The 21,038-nt window shown below is 40.4% G+C and overlaps 1 long non-coding RNA gene across 2 annotated transcripts in view; it reads right to left on the bottom strand.

Moving 5' to 3' along the window:
- Positions 1 to 21,038, bottom strand: part of LOC140730386 (uncharacterized) — a 155,034-nt gene that overhangs the window by 22,300 nt on the left and 111,696 nt on the right. The window contains exon 1 of one of the 2 annotated variants that reach the window (XR_012099583.1): positions 6,066 to 6,184. The exons of the other annotated variant lie outside the window; for it this stretch is intronic. This is a non-coding gene — a long non-coding RNA (uncharacterized lncRNA). Of the gene's footprint in view, positions 1 to 6,065; positions 6,185 to 21,038 lie in introns of those variants that run through there. 2 annotated transcript variants of the gene reach the window in all.

Consider the following 21,038-nt stretch of genomic DNA (forward strand, 5'->3'; position numbering starts at 1 on the left):
GAGTCCAGCGAGTTTTGAAAAATTATCACTAATGCATCCACAATCCCGACCACCACTTCCCTTAAGACCCTAGGATGCAAGCCATCTGGTCCAGGGGATTTATCCACCTTCAGTCCCATTAATTTATCAAGTACCATTTCCTTGGTGATTTGAATCGTAGTTAGCTTCTCTCCCCCTAGAGCCCCCTGTTTATCCAGTGTTGGGATATTTTGAGTGTCCTCTACTGTAAAAACTCATACAAAATATTTGTTCAGTGTTTCCGCCATCTCCATGTCCCCTACCATTAATTTCCCGGTCTCATCTTCTAGGGGACCAACATTTACTTTAGCCACCCTTTTTCTTTTTATGTAACTATAAAAACTCTTACTATCTGCTTTTATGTTTTTCACCAATTTACTTTCATAATCTATCTTCCCCTTCTTAATCAATCTTTTTGTTATTTGCTGCTGATCTTTAAAAGCTTCTCGATCTTCAATCTTCCCACTAGATTTAGCTACCTTATATAACTTTCTTTTTAGTCGTATACTTTGCTTTATTTCTTTACTTAGCCACGGATAACTATTTTTTCTTTTACACCCTTTTTTCTTCAGTGGAATATATTTTTCTTGATATATAAATATATATATATTTCTCCCCATAAAGAAAGAGGTGACATAGGATTGGAAGATGTTGGATCCTTGTGGGCAGAGTTGAGAAACGGCAAGGGTAAAAAGACTTTGATCCGAACAGTAGCCAGATATCTAAGAAAAGATGTTCTCACATTGGAGAGGGTCCAGAGGAGGTTCACGAGAATAATTCCAGGAATGGAAGGTTTAATGTATGAAGAACATTTGATGACTCTGGGCCTGTATTCGCTGGAGTTTAGAAGAAAGAGGGGTATTTCACTGAAAGTTTTATCTTTTGCTTCTCTTCTGGCTAGACGTTTAATTCTTCTTAGGTGGAGAGATGTTGCCCCACCCACGCATGCTCAATGGCTTAATGATATTATGTCCTGTTTAGACCTTGAAAAAATTCACTACTCACTTCTTAATTCGGACATAAAGTTTCATAAGGTGTGGGGACCTTTTCTTGAATATTTTCATAACTTTTCCTTAGAATAATTTTTTTTTCAGTCCCTTACTTTCAGCTTTTTTTTCTTGGTAGTAGGCATAATTATCTTTTGCTTTTGTTTTCATTACAGTTTTGGAGGTTTGAATGTTCTGATTTAGATTTCCTACATTTTGCTGTGGTTGGTCTGGAGTTTTTTTTTCTTGCGGGGGGGGGGGTACTAACTTTACACAACTTTAGTTTGGGTGCTTTTTTATCATTATTTTGAATCATATTATCATTGTGTGGTTATCTTGCTCTGTATTTATCTCTTATTTTGGTCTTGGGTTTTTTTTGTTGTTGTAGTGTTGTAGAAATGCATAAAAAATCGATAAAAAAAGAAAGTTATCGAATATTGAAAGGGCTAGATAGAGTGGACGTGGAGAGGATGTTTCCTACAGCGGGTGAGTCTAGGATCAGAAGCAAAGCCTCAGAACAGAGGGACATCCATTTAGAACAAAGATGAGGAGAAATTTCTTCAGACAGAGTGTGCTGAATCTGTGGGATTCACTGTCATGAATGGCTGTGGTGACCAAGTGATGAGTATATTAATGTCAGAGGTTTATAGGTCCTCGATTAGTCAAAGCTTCAAAGGTTATGGAGAGAGGATAGGAGAATGGGGTTGAGATGCATAATAAATCAGTTATGATGGAATGGCAAAGCAGACCCAATGGGCCAAATGGCCTAATTCTGCTTCTATGTTTTACGGTTTATGGTTTAAAATCATTGCGCAACTGAAACCCCCTCCAAAAAATACTGCATGGTCTCAATCTTAAATTAGTGACTCTTATTAAATATCTTCGGAAAATCCAGATGTACAATATTTACTGTTTCACTTTATACACCTACAAAAATCTCAGAAATCTCCACTAGATTTGTCCACAAATCCATAAGACCCTAAGGCATAGGAGCAGAATTAGGCCATTCAGCCCACTGAGTGGGCTCTACTATTCCATCATGGTTCATTAATTATCCCTCTCAACACCATTCTCCTGCCTTCTCCCCATAACCTTTGATGCCCTGGATTGTTAAATTCTATTTCCCTTTCAAGATGCCATACTGACTCTGTTAAATATTATTATTGTCCTGATACTAAATAATAATAATGATATTATATATAAACAATTCCACAATCTAAAGGTTTGCTATTTTATCTCACCAAACATCCTTTGAACAACAATTTATCTTTGCATTTAAGAACTGGAGAGAAGGGTCACAGATGCTCAGGTAAATAGTGGATCTCTTATAGAGAAGGAAAACTAATATATATATTTATTCTGATGATTCTTTCTCATTGTGGATCCATCATCAGCTTTTCTTTGTAGTTTTGAAATTTGCATACAACCTAGTGTAGTGTAGGCCTCCACTAGCCTCGATAGACCATGGATTTGCGCCTTAACCACTTGGCCATGCACCAACACAACCCAGTATTGCATTTTCATTTCAATAAAATCACATGAATGGTCCCCACTCTTGTTATAGGACTCACTCATCTCCTTAAATTTACAAATTGAACTATCAGCCTCTGAGAGTGCAGTGCAGAAGGAATCAGACATATTGCCTTTATTTCAGTTCAGTCAGAATATACAGGCAATAGACCATTGAAGTACTGTGGCCACCAGTGCCCACCAAATTACAATCAGTTCTAAGTGGACAGGAATCAATCCTAGGGCCTGTCTCTGTTTTTATTGATTGAACCATCAAAGAATATCAGTAGCAGGGTGCATCTTACCTTACCAACAGACATTTATTTCACATTTTCAGAGTAAAATGGGAAAGGAGTTAATATTACACCAAACGGAGCTCTTTTCCTTTCTATAATAACATGTTTCTTTGTGTACTCCACCCACACTGTAATATGATAATTGAGAGTTTCAGCACTTACTACACAGTACCAAAGTTCATCCTACCACCAGTCCCACATAAAGAAAAGCAGAAAATGTACTCTGAAAATGTTTGGGCTGAATCAATAATGTTATAAACCACAACATCTTTATACAGAAAAATAATAATTTGGCGAAATATAACCACCCTATGCGACAATGAATCAAACCCATGTTATCCAAAAGGCTGCTCCTAACACTGATGTAATAGTTTTCAGAACATTGCGATGAAATTTGTTACACTGGGGCATGTGCGGGATTCAGCTGATGGTGCCACCCACCCCCCCCCCCCACCCCCCACTTCCTAAGCCCATTCATAACCTCTTTATTCCTTGCTGAAATGAACAGAAGGCCTTCAGATGGTTTTTACTTTTCACTCAAGAGAATTATGTTGGGCTGTTTTTGCTTTTGGAAGATACGATTGGCTTTCCATCAGCTGAAAATAGTTACTAGCACAGCTGCAGCAATCTTTTCTGTACAGCTCAGGGGCTATCATTTGAAACTTAAATCTTCCAACAAGACAAAAGGTAGGAAGGCAGATAACTTCGCAGAGTATTGTAGATGCTAGATATAAAATTGTTATTTCTTTCTATTATGTCAGCCTCTTTTTCCTAAAAAATAGAAGTTACTTGGCTAAATAAGGGGATACAGTCACTGCTTTAAAGAAAGGCTTCATTACAAACCAGTTATGGTTATTAAATAGCAGACATTCTCAGCAACAAGATTATTGGGCTTCTGCTTATTGTGTTTATTCATTAACTGAATCACATCATTTGTGCCGGTGTGTCAAGTCAGGTGCAAGAAAAAAAAACATTCACTTAATATATTGATATGATTGCTTTTCAGAATCCGTTTTTTAAAAAGTTCAATCTACTCATTCAAAATCAGGAACGTGAGATGTTAAGGAACAAAATGCTTCTCTGTTTCAGATATTTGATGACAGATTCAAGTTACCTGTGACAGAAGCCCAGATTTGTTGAGTCTGTACCAAGATAGCCTGTTACAGAAGTGGACAAAGAAAACCTGCTCCTAACAGCAAAGGCCCATTTATCTTGCTTCCAACATGGGGCTACCTTTTCCCCCATGGGCGGCACTGTAAAGTGAGTGACATATAAACACAGACTGCTTGACAGTCTATTCATTGACCTAGGAGAAGGTGAATAATAGTTCTAAAAAGGAGAAAACTAGAGAGGAAGTAAAGTTTAAGGGAGTAGTGAAACTACAGAGATAACCTAGAATATGAAGCACGAGGAAGTGGGAAATGTAAATGAAAAACAATTTGAAAAAAAATGCTGGAGGTTTGTTGAGATGACAAATGGAACAATTGGATGGGTCCAAACTAAAATAGAAAATGGAGAAAACACTCTGCAGGCCAGACAGTATCTATGGAAATCAAAACAGAATGAATTTTCAGGTCAATAACTTTCCATTAGATGGAACGCTTTTGGATTGAAACACATTCACAAAAATGAAGGTCTTAAAATTGGAACCACTGGAGGGCCGGGAACCACTACGGAACAATGATATGTGGGCAAGACTTCAGTGCAGAATTAGAGCAAGAGCCACTTTCTTCTACGTGGCTGATTTGAAGCTATAATTAAAGAACCAGCTCAAGTTAGTTAAACAAGACAAAAGTCACTTTTATCATGGGAAAAATTGTATGCTAGAAGGAAAAAGAAGATTAAGTTTATTCATGCCTGATGATTTAATGCTTCCTGTAGTTGAATATACTGGTATCTCCCTATATTACTTTTATAAGTTGTTTTGTACATGATTTATATGTTGTCCATCTGTTATTCGACTTAGGGAAGCATTGTGGCCTTAATGAAAGCACTGAGCCGATCTGTATAGTTATCTGGTCCATTACTTTATATTTTTTATAAAACCATTGGTTCATTCAAAGAGACATAAAGCAGTAAATGGTCTGTTCTTTCTGAACAAAAGTTCACACACACACAAACTTGAAGGATGGTACATACTAGATTTCACTTTCTCTGGCAGTAAGCAGAGCAGGAGCCCTATGGAATAGTGGCCGAGTTACTCTTTCCTTAACCAGGGTCTTGCAGTGTCAATGCAAGAACTGGAGTTCCAATCTTCTGTGCCAGCTCCAGAATTTACATAAATAAATCGATTATTTATAACATGAGCAATGGTGACCAAGTTATTACTGAACTGTTCATAAAATCCCATCTGGCTCTGCAATGCACTCCAAGGAAGAATATTGGGCTCCCTTACTTGTCTGGTGTGGCTTTTATGTGATGCCTGACCCACAATTGCATTTGACTCTTAAGCACTTTCTGAAATGGTCCAAAAAGTCACTTTTCAGTTAGAGAGTAAATGCCAGTTTTGTAACAACACCCATATCCTGAAAATCAATACAAAGAAACAAAGAAATGAAATGAATCTAAGGAAAGAAGGTAATATTAAATGTACCGAGTTCAAGTATTAAATGCAAAGTACTAAGGACTTCCACATTCTGAACAAAAGCAGGATCAATTTTAATTTGTATCTTGTCTGATCTAGAATGCTCAGAATAAAAAAGAGACTTCAAGTAATAGAAATTCTAGAATAAATGATGTAGATAAATGATTTTGATTTGTACAGTGATGAGGAATTGATTTGGGGGTTTGGCAGGCTTAAGCATTTAGTCTACAAGGGCATGGTGTACCTACTTGATATACAGTTAAAGCTCACTAGTTAGATGAAGCAGATTATGGAAGAAAAGGTTCAAAGTAATACCTGGCCCACCTTTGATAGATTGTTACCTTTAAGACATTACTTTTTACAATACTGCAGAAAACAAACAATTGGATGTCACTGATAGAGTTTTTGCAATTTATCACTGACAAGCTCTTGAGGTAATTTTGATTATACTAGATCTTTGTGCAAATTAAAGCACTACTGGCATATCCCTGAGCTTTTCAGTGAGTTGGTACTTGTTTGAATACCTTTTGAAAACACTTAACCTGACATTGCTAAACTTACCTTGCCCTCCCTGAGGGCAATACGTTAAATATATTAAGTATGCATGTGGGAATGAGGTGAAGCAAAAACATTCTGCCGCTCCCTTCTACAAAAGGGAGATAATGATTTCACCTGAGGTAATAGTGCAGGTTGCATCTCGTTCTTAATCTTGACAGGAGAAACCTGAGCTGGGCCTACGTGTCTTCAAACGATGCATGTCAGCACTGTGCTATCAGACAACCCGACCTGTCCAACTAGCCCAGTGGAAAAAAAAAGGATGATGCTATCTGACAGGAAGTTAGTTAACTCTTTATTCACCAGTTTCAATGAAAAATATATTACATCTCCTGCTTCCTTCTCTGCTCCCCCTTTGCATTAGTCGGTAAATTCATTGAACAAAGCAGCTGAGGAGCATCCTGCACTCCATTCCTGGTAAGGAGTGGGTGGGGGTAGGTTGATCTTAACCAGAGTGGTAGAAAGGAGACAACATATTGCAAGGCACATAAAATGCTGGAGGAACTCAACAGGCCCGACAGCATCTATGGAAAAGAGCAAACAGTTGATGTTTCGGGCTGAGACCCTTCTTCAAAATTTACCGTATGAGTTCTCCCTGGGATAATAAGGGGACAAAATCCGTCAAGATTTTTTTTTCATTCCTATCAGCTAATTCAGGTAATATCAGGTACGGTAATTATTGCAACAAAGACAAGAATGCTTGTTCTGTTTCTACTTTCACACAGCTTGCTCACACCCTCTCTGCAGGCTCTTTGATGGTTTTTAGAATGGTTATCGGGTGGAAAGCTGAAGTTTGTGAAGCTGACACAATGTGTAGAAGCAAACATGAGGAAATCTGCAGATGCTGGAAATTCAAGCAACACTGATTGAAACATATAAAACATATAAGATTATTAAGGGATTGGACACACTGGAGGCAGGAAGCATGATCCCGCTGATGGGTAAGTCCAGAACTAGAGGCCACAGTTTAAGAATAAGGGGTAGGCCATTTAGAACAGAGATGAGGAAAAACTTTTTCACCCAGAGAGTGGTGGATATATGGAATGCTCTGCCCCAGAAGGCAGTGGAGGCCAAGTCTCTGGATGCATTCGAGAGAGTTAGATAGAGCTCTTATAGATAGTGGGGTCAAGGGATATGGGGAGAGGGCAGGAACGGGGTACTGATTGTGTATGATCAGCCATGATCACAGCGAATGGTGGTGCTGGCTAGAAGGGCCAAATGGCCTACTCCTGCACCTACTGTCTATTGTCTATTGTCACACACAAAATGCTGGTGGAACACAGCAGGCCAGGCAGCATCTATAGGAAGAAGCACTGTTTACGTTTTGGGCCGAGATCCTTCGTCAGGACTAACTGAAAGGAAAGATAGTAAGAGATTTGAAAGTAGGAGGGGGAAGGGGAGGGGAAAATGCGAAATGATAGGAGAAGACTGGAGGGGGTGGGGTGAAGCTGAGAGCCGGAAAGGTGATTGGCAAAAGGGATACAGAGCTGGAGAAGGGAAAGGATCATGGGACGGGAGGCCTAGGGAGAGAGAAAGGGGGCGGGGAGCACCAGAGGGAGATGGAGAACAAGCAGAGTGATGGGCAGAGAGAGAGAGAAAAAAAAGAGGAGGGGGGAGAAAAACTAAATATATCAGGGATGGGGTAAGAAGGGGAGGGGGGCATTAATGGAAGTTAGAGAAGTCACCTCCACCACCCTCTCTTAAAAACAGGCACCCCGCAGGGCTGCGTGCTGAGCCCTATGTTCTACACACTCTTCACACATAACTGCACCCCCATCTACACCTTCAACTCCATAATTAAATTTTCAGACAATACCAGAGTGGCTGGCCTGATCTCGGACAAGGATGAAACAGCCTACAGGCTCGAGGTGGATCATCTGACAGAGTGGTGTAAGGACAACGACCTGGTCCTTAGCATTTCTAAAACAAAAGAGATGATCATTGACTTCAGGAGATCAAAGGACAGAGTACACACCCCTCTCCATATACATGGAGAAGTAGTGGAAAGTATGAAACACCTAAAGTTCCTTGGAGTTATGTTGTCAAAGCAGCTGACATGAACCACCAACACCTCGAAGCTTGTCAAAAAGGCACAATAAAGACTCTTCTTCCACAGAAAGCTGAAACAGGCCAAACTCCCACAAAAGCTGTTGCTTAACTTCCACAGAAGCACAATTGAAACCATCCTGACCAACAGCGCCACAGTGTGGTATACCAGCTGCACAGCCGCTGAGTGAACAGACCTGCATCGCGTGGTGAAGGTGGCCCAGCGAATTGTCAGGATGGAGCTCTCAGAACTGGACACCATTTATTCCAGCAGACTCAAGAGGAAAGCAATCAGCATAACCGGAGACACCACACACCCTGGCCACTCACTGTTTGACCCGCTTCCGTCCAGCAAAAGGTTCAGGACACTAAAAACCAGAACAAATAGACTGAGGAACAGCTTCTACCCCAGAGCTGTGGCCTCCATCACACCACTCCCACAGAACAATGACTGAGACTGTGAGCACACACATGCACACACAAGGACTCAAATACTTGCAATAACGGCACTTTGTGCATTACTGTGACATCCTGGTGCTGCTGTAACTTATTTTCTGCTACTTATCTATTTAATACTGTTTTCTATTACTGTCTTGCTTTTATCTACCGCTTTGTTTGATTGCCTGAGAGGAAGCCAAAGTTTCGTTGTACCTATGTATAATGACAATAAAGATCATTCAATTCAATTCAATGTTCATGCCATCAGATTGGAGGCTACCCAGACAGTATATAAGGTGTTGTTCCTCCAACCTGAGTGTGGCTTCATCTTGACAGCAGAGGAGGCCATGGATAGACATATCAGAATGGGAATGGGACGTGGAATTAAAATGTGTGGCCACTGGGACATAGAAACTGTCTGGTCAGCCCATTACTTATCCCAGAATGAAATGAAGAAGGCAACAAAATTCTCCTCTTCCATTGACATGTTGTCAGGGCAAACTTCACCTGCAAGTGTGACTGCTTAACTTCCTTTGTGCTTTCCCAGGCAGTGCGGGAGGGGTACTGTGGAAACCTGCAGGAAACTAGTATTACTAGGCACTATCTGGAAGAGCAAATAAAAGGTGGTTTCAAATGTGCAAATGCCTTATGAACTCCCCTTTCATAGCAATAAGGATTTGGTGTTGCTGGCCTCTGAGCATTGTCATGCACAAGAGCAGTCGCGTGCCTGAACATTCGGTGGGCAGCTTTGAAAGGGGCAGACTGATATGCAAAGCAATACAGGTGCTGCACCTCTTCCTGCAAGCTGCTGACTGTTTCGAACCCCTGAATCTTTTGCTGAGACTGCAAGCATCTTCACATAGAGCAGCGGTAGCTGAGAAATGAGCCCGAGAAAGGTAGAATGTGGCAGATAGTGAAACTTTCTATTCTCTGCTGGTATTTGTAATGTCATTATATGTATTTTATCACTTTTGTTCGAAAGTGAGATCTAGCAACTGATTCCTAATTACATTTGCACACCAAATGTCATGAGCCAAATAAAAACATCAGTGGATAAACTCAATGGCAATAGCATTTGCAGAGGTGAAGGGAACATCAACATTTCGGGTCAAGACCTTGGATCAACACTGAGAGTGTAAGGGAAAACTTTTTAGGATAAGGGAAGTGAAGTGGGGGATAATGTGCAGCTGGAGCACATGGGGAGAGTTGAAGGAAGAGGGGAGTATTGAAACAGATTTTGGCGAGTGATAAGTGGACTCCAGCAGTTTGCTTTGTGCTCTGGATTCCAGCTTCTGTAGTCTCTTAAGTCTCAATGGCCTAGCAGGCTGAATTAGCCTTGAAAATAAAAGCCAGCATAATGTTAACAGAGTTCTAGGCTTGTGATTTTTCCAACCTCTGATTTTTTTTTACAGGAAAACACCAGAACAGTTACTCCCACACTGTAGATCAAAACTGATACAAGAGCTGGCTGTGGGTAACTCCATTGCTGAAATTGCCATCACCCGAATTGTAGACACAGTTACAAAAGCCTCTGAGAACAGAATTAATTGAGAAATGAGAAGTTGACTCAGAGAGGAGGGGCCGTAAGAAAAAAGATGTCATTTGCTGCTCAGTCTGTCTGTTCAGCATATTTTGCAATTTTCTGAAGATACCTATATCAAACAAACATTTACTCAAGCCCTGTCTAAACAGTATTTCATTAAACTCCAATGTTTGGAACAAAAATTAAATCCAATAAATAGCAACCAACTATTGCCAAGAGGGTAAAAGCCTCTTGTGTGGAAGTTACCGTACTCTACTTCTCTGTGCAATGTTTGGAATGTGTTAGAGAACGTATTCAAACATTAATTTGCCCATTGTACACATTCAAACCACTCTTCTGAAAATCTCTCTATAAATAAATGGGATGGAAAATTCCACTCAGTAACCAGCCTGGGGCAAACACTTTCCGGTTTTGGAGAGATCAAAAAGAAAACATTTCATTGGCAAGCATGTTTCCTCTAACTATAATACTTCTTTCTCTGTTTTTTTTTTGCCTCATCTGATCTGCTTGGGCTTGTTTCTGTTTCTCCTCAACCCTGCTAACACCTCATTCTTCTGCATGTTTGTTTTATTGTTTTCCATGATTGACTTCCAGTAGTTAAAGTTCAAGTTTCAGATTTGGGTGAGTGAAAAGTTAATGTAGACATCTTTGAAAAAAAAAGAAACAAACATTCACACTCAGTAATTCTGTAAGTAATTTTTTAGCACTCTTTTGGTGTGGGCAAGCAGAACCAAAATACATCACTTGTTGATGCTGAAATGTTGTTTTATTACATTCCTTCTACTATATTTTTGTGAAAACCTGCAACGTTCCAGTGATTTTTTTTTTGAGACTCACTTCAGCTGTGGATACAACAGGTCAAGAGTTTTGAAAACATTTCTAAAAATTGAATGGTATACTTTGTTTAACTCTGCTGATATTTCAGTGGCGCTTTCCAATAGGGCTTTCAGGCTTATTGAGGTTTTACCAAGTAAATCTTTTTTTTTCCCTATCCCCAGTGCTAAATACATTGGGATTTAGTTCCAACAACCCTTCCATAATTTACATTGACGGAGGTTGTGAGAGTCAGTGTGAGGCACAGTGCCTAGGGTTAACCTTGTCTCACCTGATGTCCGCAAACAAAAACTTTCCTACAGGATCACCAGATTGCAATCAGAAGCGGAAACCTTAGCTTGTTAATCTTTCCTCCTCCCTAGCTTAAGGGTGAAGGTCAATTGCTCCAATTATAGCTGTTCCCCATTATGGTAGGGTTGTCATTAGGGACATAGGAACAGAAGTAGGCCAGTTAGTCCCTTGAGCCAGTTTCATTCATTAGGCAATGCACCCCTCCTTCTATTACTACTCAGAGTTGTGCAGAAATGCTAAAAATAAGCAAAACACACAGTCAATTGTTCTGCTTTAAATTCCCGGCGTTATGCGTAATAATTGAAGGCGATAATAAAGATAGATTTTTTTCCAATGTTCTCAGCACATATTTTCCCAAAGTTCTTACTTGTGCCACAATTGAATCATGGGTGTGTGCAGAATTTTGTTTTTGGCTGCTATTGATGTTATACGTGTGAGTTCTTAATGTGCTTAATGTGAATTGCACACCCCGTCTCCCTGACAGCATTCCTATCTCTACACCGACCAGACTGATGTAAAACAATCTCTGTAAGATTTGAATCATACACTAGAAAGCTCTTGTGAAAAAAAACGTAGAACAGCACAGTACAGGCCCTTCAGCCCACAATACCTACTCCAACATCATTCTAACCCTTCTCTTCCACATACCTCTCCATTTTCTGTTCATCCTAGATTTCTTAAATGTCACTAATGTATCTGCCTCTACCCGTGGTTTTGCGGTCCACGCACCCACCACTCTGTAAAAATCTACTTTGAAATCCCTCTAGACTTCCCTCCTTTAAAAGAATGCCCTCTCATATTAGCCATTGCTAATACACCTCATTCAAGTCACTTCTTACCCTCCTTCGCTCTAAAGAGTAAAGTCATTGTTTTTGTTAAAGTTCTTCCAAAGGGTCTCGGTCTAAAACATCAACTGTTCTCTTTTCGATAGATGCCACCTGGCCTGCTGAGTTCCTCCAGCATTTTGTGTGTGTTGCTTGGATGTCCAGCATCTGCAGATTCTCTCCTGTTTGTGAAAGCTATAGTTTGCTCGATCTTTCCTCATAAGATATGCTCTCTAATCCAGGCAGCATCCTGATAAATCTCTGCACTCTCTATAAAGCTTCCAAATCCTTTCTATAATGAGGCAACCAGATTTTAATACAAGCATGTGGCTTATTTAACAAAAAAACAAGAAATAATAGAACCATAGAACATTACAGCACAGAAACAGGCCTTTTGGCCCTTCTTGGCTGTGCCGAACCATTTTTCTGCCCAGTCCCACTGACCTGTACCTGGCCCATATCCCTCCATACATCTCTCATCCATGTACCTGTCCAAGTTTTTCTTAAATGTTAAAAGTGAGCCCACATTTACCATTTCATTTGGGAGCTCATTCCACACTCCCACCACTCTCTGTGTGAAGAAACCCCCTCTAATGCTCCTGTTAAACTTTTCCCCCTTCACCCTTAATCCATGTCCTCTGGTTTTTTTCTCGCCTAGCCTCAGTGGAAAAAGCCTGCTTGCATTTACTCTATCTATACCCATCATAATTTTATATACCTCCTCTCATTCTTCTACGCTCCATGGAATAAAGTCCTAACCTATTTAACCTTTCTCTGTAACTCAGTTTTTCAAGTCCCAGCAACACCCTTCTCTGCGCTCTTTCAACCTTATTAATATCCTTCCTATAATTTGGTGACCAAAACTGTACACAATACTCCAAATTCGGTCTCACCAATGCCTTATACAACCTCACCATAACATTCCAACTCTTATACTCAATACTTTGATTTATAAAGGCCAATATACCAAAATATCTCTTTACTACTATATCTACCTGTGATGCCTCTTTTAGGAAATTTTGTATCTGTATTCCTAGATCCCTCTGTTCTACTGCACTCCTCAATGCCCTACCATTTACCTTGTATGTTCTACCTTGGTTTTTCCTTCCAAAGTGAAATACCTCACACTTGGCTGTATTAAACTCTATCTGCCATTTTTCAGCCCATTTTTCCAGCTGGTCCAGATCCCTCTGCAAGCTTTGGAAACCTTCCTCACTGCCCACTACACCTCCAATCTTTGTATCATCCCTTTGCCTTCCCTTCATCCACTTTCCTTGTAACCTCCTCGAAAAACTCTAATAGATTTGTTAAACATGACCTACCACGCACAAAGCCATGTTGACTCTGCCTAATAAGTCCCTGTCTATCTAAATACTTGTAGATCCTGTCTCTTAGTACTCCTTCCAATAATTTACCTACTACCAATGTCAAACTTACCGGCCTATAGTTACCTGGATTACTTTTAGAGCCTTTTTTAAAAAACGGAACAACACGAGCTATCCTCCAATCCTCCGGCACCTCACCTGTAGATACCAACATTTTAAATATATCTGCCAGGGCCCCTGCAATTTCAACACTAGTCTCCTTCAAGGTCTGAGGGAATACCCTGTCAGGTCCTGGGGATTTATCTACTCTGATTTTTCTCAGGATAGCAAGCATCTCCTCCTCTTCAATCTGTATAGGTTCCCTGACCTCACTACTTGTATGCCTTATTTCCATTGACTCCATGCCAATTTCCTTAGTAAATACAGATGCAAAAAAACCATTAAAGATCACCCGCATTTCTTTTGGTTCCATACATAGCCGACCACTCTGATCTTCAAGAGGACCAATTTAATCCTTTACAATTTTATATTTCATTCATTTTGGGACTTGCCATGCACACAAAACAGCAGTAGAGATCTAGAAAACTGCAGCAGCTACATTTCAAAAGTAATTGATTGGCTGGTGAGGTGCATTGAGACAACTTCAAGATGAAAAGACATAAACAGTAACTTACACGTCTTAACATTGTTAACATAGCAAAATAATCCAATGCATTTGAAACATCAGTAAAAGTTATTGCATGAGGAGAATTTTGAGCCTTTATTCCCACTCTTTGCCGTCTGCCAGTCAGCCAATCATCTGTCCATGGGTTCAGACTGAAGCAGCACCTATGCTAATATATGAATTAGGAGCAGGAGAAGGTCACTTGACTCCCTTAATTACTGCTCTGTCATTTAGAAAGGTCAAAGCCAATCTGATTTTAACAATTGCAAAAGAATAGTATATCTGGGTTAGTCTGGGTCTCTGGGCGGGGAAAAGCATGCAGTGCTGAGCACTGGTCTCATTAGGATGGTACTAGGAGATGTGGTGATATATTTAAAAAGAGAGTTCATGCCAGCATCAACTTTTTAAAAAATATACTAATATATATCTGTACAGTGTACTGTGTATGTTAATCAAAATGGCTTCTTTGTTTTATTAAGAGTAGGAATGCTTCTTTGTATGATAAGTGCTTTCTCTCGCAGTTGTTTAGCTTTAGACTTGCTGATATCGGGATTGTATTCACTTGTTAACCAATGGGGAATGTTATTTTGTCTTGTGAGGCTGGGAGCTTGGGGGTTTTCGCGGTCTTTTCAGGGGAGTCGGGAAGAAGACACCGAGGAAGGTGGACGTGTGCTGCACTGCTCGGTCGATCACTAGGGTGGTCCCAGGTGCAAGGACGTGGAGGTCGGAGGAAAGTGACGAGGGGTTGAATGGTTTGATGGTTGAGCTCCAACGATGTGCACTAAACTGACTGAACTTTGATAAGTTGGCGCCTTTTTCTTTATTTTCTTTTCCTTCATATATACTGTATTGCATAGTACTCTTGTAGTTTTAGTAAAATCTTTTAAGTGTATTCCATAATGGTATCTGGTGTGAGTTTGATATTGTGTGTGTACGTGCGGCATAAACTTGATTCTCACAGCACCTGCGTGTACGGGAGGTGGGGTTGGTGAGTGGCTGGATCTCCTTTTCCCCTAGACATATACCAGCCTGTTGGGTAAGTGTTACATAGGAGATAGGATACTATCTCCCTGGTAATCTTTACCTAGAGTAGGAGTGGTGTGGAGCAGAGGAAAGTTTCCAAGGGCTTCCCTGTTTGTCACGGGGAGGATATAGCATCAAACATTATGCATCATTGGAATGCACAGGAATCAGCATGGGGCACGTCAGAAGCCTAGCTTATAAAATATATTTGGAGCTCAACAGGATCACCACATCTCTTGGAGAGTGAGACACATACAGTACTGTGCACTAGTCTTAGGAATATACAGCACTAGATGCCTAAGACTTTTGCATGGTACTGTAATTGTCAATGTGGAGCGGAGAGCGAGTTTGTAAATCTCGCAGGAGCAAAGGATGTTCAGAATGGCGAGGGTGGAGTGCTGTGGGGGGGCAGTTGTGGGACAGGTGGCAGAGAAGGAGTGCTAGGGGTGGAGGGGGTGGCACAGGTGCAGACACACCCAGCCCTGAGACAACGGGCAAGACCACTTGATTCCAAACAATTGGTTTATTAATCATTATGGAATGTCTCTCTAGTGCTTCCTGCTCCTTCCCTTCTCCCTTCTCCTTTTCCCAACCATGATTACCCTCTTCCTGCCCCCTTCCCATTCTCAGTCTATAATAGAGACCCATATCAGAATCAAGTTTATCCTCACTCACATATGTCATGGTTTTTTTGTGGCAGCAGTACAGTGCAATACATAAAATTACTACAGTACTGTGCAGAAGTCTTAGGCACCCTAGTTATATATATGTGCCTAAGACTTTTGCATAGTGCTGTATATGCACAACTAAGAGGTTACCAGACACTCGGGATACTCCCTTTGGAAGCACGTTGGCTGATGTTTCTCCCAGTGCCAAACCATCCCCCAGAAATAGAAGGCAGAACATTTTTGGAACACGGATTGAGGTCAACAACGACACTTAGTGTTTCATTAAACATCCCAATCTGCTGCACAGGAGCATTTTCAAACCAAGCTTAACACAATTAGGCAATGAGCCACCAAAGGAAGTAGTGTACAATAACTCTAAAATTTGTGGGAAACAGTCATACTTGTCAAACAATAAATATTAACAATGGCCATCCCCATGGAACACAAGTGGCAAATCATTTTGAAAATTGTAATTAAACTGATTATAAATCATGAGCTCCTCCAGACCTCACATCAACAGATCAAATTCTGCCAGTCTTTCCATTGTCCATTCATAGGGGATTCACTCTCGCAGACCTTGACTCTTCTATAAATTAACTTGTTGGCTCTCTGTCAGGACTACGGGTATGGGCAATGAGTGTTTTACAGATGATGATTTCTTCATGCCAGCAGTTCCACTACATTCATGAGTTTTTATGTGTGGCTTTTACCCAAGGACTATTCATTACACTGACAGCATGTGGAATTTGAATTGTCGCATGCGAGTACATTGTGATCCAGAAATAATCGCTGAATGAAGGTGAATGCTGGAGGGTACAAATCAATATTGACAATTCCTGCACCACTGAAACATGTCAACTGAGCCACAGATAGAATTAAATGGTTTTATTTATCCCCAGAAAGGAAACAAAATTTATTGCAGTTATCTCATTATTGTCTCAAAATTAATTGTTAATGTTCTGGGCAGACATATTTTCCAGGGAGAAATGGCTACGGTTTTGATGGGATACTCCCATGCTCAAATAGCTTGCCAATATTCCCTTACTACAGTTCACAGAAGGAATATCATTGAAAGTGGTATTTGATGTCAGTCAGCTCTAGAAAAGAAACAAAGTTTAGGGAACAGAAAATTAGTGGGGATTATTAAATTGTTTGCAACCACTGAATAGAAATTGACATGTTATTGTCCACAAATGCAACATTTTTTCATCACATTTCTGAATGTTTGAACAATTTTCATTAAAGCAAAGTAAGAATTTCACCAACAGAACATTGCTCTCCCTTTTCAAAATGCCCACAACAATCTTTCAGTTACAGTTGAATTCGTGGGTTAAACTTCCAAAATAAATCACACGATATCAGCTATACTTCTAACTTTCAGGGAATGAATGACTTAGCAGCATGATGTCACAGCAACAACATTTCCTTCAATGTCAGCAAAACAAAAGAGTTAGTCATTGATTCTGGGAAAGGCTGGGTGGGTGGGGAATGGGCTCTTGCTCCTGTCTACATCAATAGTACTAAGATCGAGAGGTCTGAGAGGCTAAGGATGAGCAACACCATTGGTCCAACCACATAGAAGTCCAAACTAAGAAAGCTCACCAATGATTATTCTTCCTCTGTGGGCTAAAGAAATTTGCTATGTCTTTGTCAACCCTTATAATTTTCATCAATGCACCATAGGAAACATCCTGTATGGATGTATCTTGGCTTGATAAGCTAATTTCTCACTGCAAGCATAATCAAAGACCCACCCACCCCAGACAGTCTTACTTCTCCTATTAGGTAGAAAATACAAAAGGCTGAAAGTAGATACCACCAGGCTCAAGGACAGTTTCTACCCCGTTGTTTTAAGATCAATGAATGGTTCCTTGTATGATAAGCTGAAATCTTGACCTCACAATCTAGTTTGTTATGATCTGGCAACTTTGCACGACACTTTGTTCAGAATTCCGTTATCTTTTTTACCTTGTGGTAATGCACTGTGTAATGAGTGATTTATATGAACAGTACGCAAGACAGCTTTTCATTGATACCTTAATACACATGACAATAATAAACCAATTCCAATTCACAATGTAAATGTATATATATTATATAAGGGCAGTTATATACCATGTTGCCTTGAGTTTTTGAGCAAAGTTGCTGCCTGGGTAAGAACTACTCAATGCTTATGCAAATACTGAGGGAATAGATATGGGTAGCAAATCATTCAAGCAGGTTCACTGTGAAGGAAAGGTAAGCATCAACACCAGTTGTTCTGTCAGGATGCTGACTTTACATTAGAAAGGACAACCTAAAGTATGAGCCCATGTTTCTGCAATTTACCCTTTAAAATGTTTGTCCGAGCATTAGTCGAAACTCTACACCCAGGGCCCCCATCCAAATTAAGCTCAAGCACAATAGCTCATCTTTCCTTAGGGACAATGACATCTTCCAAGTTTAAATGTGAGTTTTCTGTCAAACATTGAGTTGTGTAATCTTATGTGTTTGCTTGTCTTGGACTCCAATAACATTTGCTTACACTGTTTACCAGCAGGAGGACGAAGGAGGAGAAGAATAAAGATGACCAACATGTGCCTCTGTTCCCTCTTTCCTTTTTGTATTATTGTTATAGCAATGCTGTAAAATTAGCCTGTGTCAGCATTGTTTTGGAATCTATGATTAATCAACAATGCTTCCTTATTACAATTAATCCCTGCACAATTGGGAAGATAGGAGAACTATAGAGCAATAAAATGGTAACAATTGAGCATGTAGTACACTTTCAGAAACTGGAGGAGTGTTTTGATTCTTATGCAGTATGTTTTAAATGGTTGTTAATCTCCAATGATATTGCATTTCAGAGGCAGCTCTACCAGTCATTATATTGGGCACCTCAGACCAGATTTCTTAAAACTCTGACTACACCAAAGAAATAACATATAACCATAACCATATAACAATTACAGCATGGAAACAGGCCACCTCAGCCCTTCTAGTCCGTGTCAAACGCTTACTCTCACCTAGTCCCACCCACCTGCACTCAGCCCATAACCCTCCATTCCTTTCCTGTCCATATTCCTATCCAATTTTTTTTAAAATGACAATATCAAACCTGCCTCTACCACTTCTACTGGAAGCTCATTCCACACAGCTACCACTCTCTGAGTAAAGAAGTTCCCCCTCGTGTTTCCCCTAAACTTTTGCCCCTTAACTTTCAACTCATGTCCTCTTGTTTGAATCTCCCCTACTCTCAATGGAATAAGCCTATCGACGTCAACTCCATCTATCCCCCTCATAATTTTAAATACCTCTATCAAGTCCCCCCTCAACTTTCTACGCTTCAAAGAATAAAGACCTAACTTGTTCAACCTTTCTCTGTAACTTAGGTGCTGAAACCCAGGTAACATTCTAGTAAATCTCTTCCATACTCTCTCTATTCTGTTGACATCTTTCCTATAATTCGGTGACCAGAACTGTACACAATACTCCAAATTTGGCCTCACCTATGCCTTGTACAATTTTAACATTACATCCCAACTCCTATACTCAATGCTTTGATTTATAAAGGCCAGCATACCAAAAGCTTTCTTCACCACTCTATCCACATGAGATTCCACCTTCAGGGAACTATGCACCATTATTCCTAGATCACTCTGTTCTACTGAGTGGAATTTTAATTCCACAGACCACTCCCACTCCAATATGTCTGTCCATGGCCTCTTTTACTGTCAAGATGAGGCCTCACGCAGGTTGGTGGAGCAATACCTTATCTCCCGCCTAGGTAGCCTCCTACCTGCTGGCATGAACATTCAACTCACAGACCTCCGTTAATATCCCTGCACCCCCCTTACCCCATCCCTATCTATAATTTTAGTCTGGTTCTCTTTCTCTCTCTTTCCCCCCCTCACTATAATCCCCCCCCCCATCCCTACCTTTCTTTCTCTTTTATTTCCTATAATTCTCCACCTTTCCCCTAGCCCATTTCCCTCCAGCCCATCACTTCCCAGCTCTCCACTTCATCCCTCCCCCCACTTCTTATCCACCCTTGACCATCCATAGTTACTTCACTCCTGATGAAGGGTTTCGGCCCGAAACATCGTCACTACCTCCTCCCATAGATGCTGTCTGGCCTGCTGAGTTCTGCCAGCATTTTGTGTTTTTGTTTTTACAGATTCAGTAAGATGCTTTTAAGCATTTCTAACTCAATCTAAGTAATTTTAACAGAGAACATGTATGCAAAGAGGCTTATGTTGAGTCCCCTTGTGCTCTGGGAAAGTAACAGGAATGCCTTGGTGTCCAGTTGTATGCAGAGTGCGTTTCTTGGCAGAGCTTGTTGATCTACATTTCACCTCTGTTCCCATCAGTTGAGTAGACAGATGATAAGGGAAAATCGTCTTCCTTTGATTGAGTTGCCCTTGGTGAGAATCTGGGTAGGCACAGTATGTTTTGCATTTTTGCATTTTCACTGTAGGCGACCTATTTTTCCACCTTTGTCACACCTTTTCAGATCAAATCTACACAATATTTGTAAGTGGTTTCCGATGCAACAGCAACATGATAACTTGTGTCATTGCTTCAGTAGTGCTACTGAGAGCACTGTATTTACTGATAAAATGGAGGAGGTTCATTTTGGCATTCGATTGACTTCTGAACATAAACAAGGAGACAGAGTTCTTATTGTGGGAGAGATTCAAGTTCCAGTGAGGTACAAAGGCAACAGCTGGATCCTGCTCTGGTGGTTATGACAGGGGCCTAGCATTACTGGGCAAAACTGGCTGAAAAGATCAAGTTCAATCTGGAAAATACCTTCATCTCACAAAGCAAAGAAAATATTGCACAACATACACTGGAGGAAGGGTTGGATAGATAAGCTTCTATCTTTGAAGAGGGCACTTGGGACATAAAGCCATTCAAAACAAAGATCCAGCTGCAAGAAGGAGCTACTCCCATTTTTGAAGCGCCTTGACCTAAGCCCAGCACATTGAAAGAAGAGGCTGAAAGTAAAGTGCATCATGTCACATGAGAAAAAGTAGTTGCCAAATTTAAACAAGGCAGTGAGCTATTGTGTTAATAATTAGGTCATGGTAAATAGCTGCATAAAAACTGAAACAGCTCCATTACCTAATGTAGAGAATTTGTTACCTGGGCAGGCAGAAAATATCCTCTCCTTTCAAAAGTCTTTGGTTTGACTCTAATGGTCTAGCCTAACCTCACGAGAAAATCAACGGTGAATCCTTTCTTTGATGCTTAAGCTGTCCACAAATCAAAGTTACAATCATGCTGTATCAACCCTCCTCCTCCTGCCTTTCATTCTATGCACTGGACTCCCCATTGCCACTGACCTCCAAAACTGTCCCTGTCACTGTGGTTACTTAAAAATTGTACTGAGTCTTTTAATTTCTTGTGAAATTTCATCAGCCTATATCGGTAATGTTGCTTGTCTAAAGAC

This window comes from Hemitrygon akajei, chromosome 7, assembly GCF_048418815.1.
Source record: "Hemitrygon akajei chromosome 7, sHemAka1.3, whole genome shotgun sequence".
Classification (NCBI taxonomy): domain Eukaryota; kingdom Metazoa; phylum Chordata; class Chondrichthyes; order Myliobatiformes; family Dasyatidae; genus Hemitrygon; species Hemitrygon akajei.